The 4,563-nt window shown below is 51.8% G+C and overlaps 1 protein-coding gene across 4 annotated transcripts in view; it reads left to right on the top strand.

Annotated features, from left to right (window-relative positions):
• Positions 1-216: 216 nt before the first annotated feature.
• The window catches only part of Gatad2a (GATA zinc finger domain containing 2A), a 90,203-nt gene continuing 85,856 nt past the window's right edge, over positions 217-4,563 (top strand). Inside the window, exon 1 of one of the 4 annotated variants that reach the window (XM_031340049.1) lies at positions 217-660. The gene's annotated coding sequence lies outside the window, so the exon portion shown is untranslated. Of the gene's footprint in view, positions 661-734; positions 988-3,788; positions 3,896-4,563 lie in introns of those variants that run through there. The other 3 variants (XM_031340055.1, XM_031340053.1, XM_031340054.1) reach the window with 3 other exon arrangements.

The raw sequence follows: 4,563 nt of genomic DNA, 5'->3' as shown, positions 1-4,563 counted from the left end.
CGCACCCCTCGCGGCGTTCCCGCCCCAAACCTAAAGCCCACCCCCACGGCGAGTTGACTGGCTCGGGAACCCGCTCCATCCTCCCATTGGATGCTCGTCCGTCAATCATGATGTCCCGCCCCCGAGGCCCGTCCCAGCCACCGGCGCGTTCCGGAGGGCCAGCGGCCAACGCGCTCATTGGCTGCTGGTAACTGTCTGTCCTGAGGCTGGCCACACCCCCCGCGGGGTGCCGATCTTAAGCGCCCCGGCCGGACTTCATTGGCCTGCGGCGCCGCCACTCGGGAAGACGTGCCTCAACCCGGAAGTGCGAGAGGCAAAATCTGCCTAGCAACCGGGGAAGCCGGGCTGCGAAGCGGGCAATTTCAGTGTGAGAAGGAGCCGCGGTGAGTGAGACGGAGCGTCGGCTCCGAGCGCGCCGCGGCAGCTCCTTCCGCCCGGGGTCAGCGCCCCGGCGCGCGCACGCGCACCCTCGCTGCCTGAGCGCGCCCCGCGCCGCCCGCGCAGTCGGTCCGTCGGTCGTCCGTCGTCCTGTCGCCACCGCCGCCCCAGGCGCCACCCGAGGGAGCCGTCGCCGTGGGACGCCACCGGACCGGACCCGAGCGCTCTGCCTGCGGTTGGCCCGGGGCCCAGCTGCCGATCGCGCGGAGCCGAGCAACTTCGGTGAGTACGGGGCAGGCGCCGCTGCGCTGCCGGGGTCCCCAGCTTCCGGTGCCCCGGGCTCCGCCGGCTTCCGCTTGGCCGGCCGGCCGGCGGGGCTGGACTCTTTAGGGAACCTGCTTCTGTTCCCCCCCTTCCCCGTCTCGGAGAGCTCCCCTCCGCTGTCGAGGAGCCCCGCGTGCCTGCGAGTGCCCCTCTCCGGGGTCCTCCTTGTTCGAGAGCACCCTCTCCTTAGGAGAATTAGTGTCTGAAGGTGCCCTTTCTTTATGGCAGCACCTCACCTCTCCGAGGGTGCTCCTCCTCTCGAGAGTCCCCCTGCCTTGCCTTTCCGTGAGTACCCTAGGAAGGGGGGGGGTCCTGTGTCGCTCAGAGTGTCCCCTTTCGGGGAGGAGAGCACTACCTTTTTCAGACTCAACTTTTCCGGGGGATCTAACCTGGGGGACCCTCGTTTATCTGCATCCTCCCTCCCCCCCAACCCTCCCGATCCCGCCCGTGAACTCCTATCTGGGAGGGAGAACCTCTTTTTGAGAGAGCCTACAACTCTCTCGGGAGTCTCTCGGGTGCATCTGCCTTATTGAGAGGAACCCTATTTCAGACCTGAATTCCCCAGGGGAGCCCCTGTTTCTGAGACCCTTACCTCCCAGATGTACCCTGCCTCTTTGAGGGTCTGTGGTCATTCTCTTGAGTCCCCGTCCACCCCCCCACCCCTCTTTCCAAGGTCTTTGGCCGCAGCCCCTTGCTTCTGTAAAAGGTGGCTTTTTGTCTGATGAGCGTCCCCCATTCCTCCCTCAGGAACATTCCACTTCCCTTAGGAGACACTATCTTTCTGAGGACCTCTCCTATGAAGGATGTCTCTGAGATCACCCTGCCTCTAGGGGAACCTCCTCCCACTATTTTCTGGGGAGGTTGTTTCTCTGTTTTTCCTTTTTTTTTTTTTGACAGATCCCCTCTCTGAGATTCTCTAACTGGTTTTCTGTCCTTATTTTGAGTGACGACTTTCTTTTTCCAAGTTTTCCCAAATCCGAAATGCTCCTTGGAGGTTTTCCTCACTTTTCTGAACTGTCCTTAATTTTTTAGCAAGCTTTTACATTCTTTTTTTTTTTTTTTTTTTTTTTTTTTTTTTTGGTGGTGGGGAGGTGGGAGGGTGTCTCTGTGTAACTCTCACTAGTGGTCTTGAACTCAGAGATCTGCCTGCAGAGGCCCTTGTGAGCTAGAATTAAAGGCCTATGTCCTGCCTGCTCTCTCCACATTTTTAATTGTTCTGAGACTCAGTTTTGTTACATTATATACCTTAGGCTATCCCCGAATTAAGATTTTCTAGCAAGATTTTCCTTGAATTTTTTTTTTTTTGTGTGTGTGTCAGGGTTTCTCTGTGCAACACTGGCTGCCCTCGCTCTGTAGATCATGCTGGCCTGGAACTCAGAGATCCACCTGCCTCTGCCTTTCCAGTGCTGGGACCAAAGGCGTGCATCCTTCTTTCTTTTTTGAGGCAGGGTCTCACAGGGGCTGGTCTGGAACTCACATTGCACCCAGGGTAGCTACAAATCCATGGTCATCTTCCTGCCTCAGACTGAAGACTGATGGCATCATAGGTATGAGCCACTGTGCCTGGCCTTTGACCCCACTTTAGTTAGGTATCCCTTCTCCTTATAAGAAGTGCTATGGTTTCCTCATTTTCCTGGGGGTCCTGCAGCATAGGAGCTCCCACTTGCCTGGGATTTCTCCCTTCTTGAGATTCCCTTCCTTCATTTCTGTGGGAGAGACTTTTCATTTAGCCTTGGAGTGCCTCATTTCAAGACCCCACTCTCTCTGTGTGCCGTCCAAGTCTGCTGTGAAGGGAAAGACATTTTCTTTCCTTTAGTTTTCTTTCATGACAGTTTTGGAGTTTCTCAGTCATCATTGTGTTTTAGTTTTTAGACAGGGTCTTTCACTATAGCCCAGGCTGCTCTCAAAGTGCCCAGGCTGCTCTCAAAGTGCCCAGGCTGCTCTCAAAGTGCCCAGGCTGCTCTCACAGTGCCCAGGCTGCTCTCACAGTGCCCAGGCTGCTCTCAAAGTGCCCAGGCTGCTCTCACAGTGCCCAGGCTGCTCTCAAAGTGCCCATGGATGTAGCGAGGCTGTCCTTGAGTCATCTTGTTTAAGCTTCCAGAGTGTTGAATTTTTTTTTCCCCATGACTTTTATCTTAGTTTTTAGAGGACTTTTGTGGCTAGAGGGAAAGTTAGGAGACCTATATACAAAAAAGCCAAAGCAAAACAAAAAAAAAAATTTCCCCCCTCATGTCTTCCAGTGTCCTGGGATTTGAGGGGGTTTGTAGGTGTGTTACTATATTATTATTTTTTTTTAATTTATTTGGAGACAAGATCTCTATTATGTAGTCCTGGCTGGCCTGGAACTCATTGAGATTTTCCTGATCTGCCTGCCTCTGACTCTTAAAGTACTGAGATTAAAGTCATGGGCCACCATACCCAACTTTCTTTCTTTTTTAGTACAGGGTCTTACCATGTATAGCTCACCCTGACCTCAAACTTTTGATAGTTCTCCTGTCTTAGCCTCTTGAGTGCTGGCATTGTAGGTGGGCAATGTCCCATACTGTATTACATTTTCCTGACATTCGAGGCCAGTGTCAGAAGACTGTGGGCACCGAGAGACAAGGCAGAAACATTGTCTCCCTATTATCACAAGGTCAAGCCTCTGGGGCGAGCCCACTTCCTGTCCTGTCCCTCAGTCCTCTCTGCAGACAGGACCTTCCCTTCCTGAAGAAAAGAGAAGAAAGTACTCCTTTGCCCTTTCATGGCTTCCTGCGCCTCGAGCCTCTGATTTACCCGTTGATCAAAAGAGGAGCCCCAGGTTGTAACATTGGTGTGAAAGGACAAAAGAAGGAAATGGATCATCCTAGGTCTGGAAAAGGTGCTATGGGAGCAAGAGACAGAGGACATAACTACATTTCTATAAGTTTTAGGTGACTTTAACCTGGCCCAAAGGAAGGTTTTCTTTGGTGTTTACAAATCTCTTTATGTATTTTTTTAGTGGCCCACCCTGGATTCCAAGTCGCTGCAGTAGCTAATTTTATCTGCTTTGCCAAGGCAGAGCTCTCAGGAGCCTAAGGAAATGAATGCTGGCATTGAGAGATGGTCCACAGGACAGAAATGAACTCAGTTTGAAACCTGAGTAAGCCTTAACCACTTCGAGTCCACAGGCTGGTTTCAGGCTGGGAATCAAGAGAGCTGAACACCAAAGTGGGTGAGCTGTTCGGTTTAGCATTTCAACAAGTTGTGTCCCTCTGTTCAGCTCGACCTTTACTTTTCTTTCTAGTTTGACTTAGTGCAGTCTCTCCCATTCCCTTTCCATCCGGGTCTTGCTTAATTTGAGCCTTTTGTGAAGACTCCTGCTGAGGCTATAATTTGAGTTCTAAATCTGTCAGTGGACCATGTGGACACAAGTTTCAACTCGAGCTATTTTCTTCTGTGGAGAAGCACTTGGAGAGTTCCCTGGGTCCTTAGCTCTTGGGGTAGTCAAGTCCAGGCAGGAGGCTGCTGCAGACCTGTTGCTTTTCCACTGCTTCTTGCTGGTCATCTGTAGATACTGCTCTTAGTGAAGAGGAGGGATGCTGAGGAGCTTGGGGTTTAGGCTGTCCTGGGATGAGATACATGCATAGATTTATCACTTGAAAGAAAACCCAGCTTATCTAGTGTTAAAAAAAGAGGTAAGTACTTAAAGTGAGAGTTGTTTCTTTCTTTTTTTTTTTTTTTTAGGATCAGAAGAGAGTTGTTTCTTGTTACTGTAACAAATTGATTGAGTCAGGCTGCTTTATAAAGAGCTTTATTGCTGGGCAGTGGTGGCTATGCCTTTAATCCCAGCACTTGGGAGGCAGAGGCAGGTGGATTTCTGAGTTCGAAGCCAGCCTGGTC

This window comes from Mastomys coucha, unplaced genomic scaffold (assembly GCF_008632895.1).
Source record: "Mastomys coucha isolate ucsf_1 unplaced genomic scaffold, UCSF_Mcou_1 pScaffold22, whole genome shotgun sequence".
Lineage (NCBI taxonomy): Eukaryota > Metazoa > Chordata > Mammalia > Rodentia > Muridae > Mastomys > Mastomys coucha.
The sequence above is the reverse complement of the archived record's forward strand: the minus strand, read 5'-3'. Positions and strand labels throughout refer to the sequence as shown.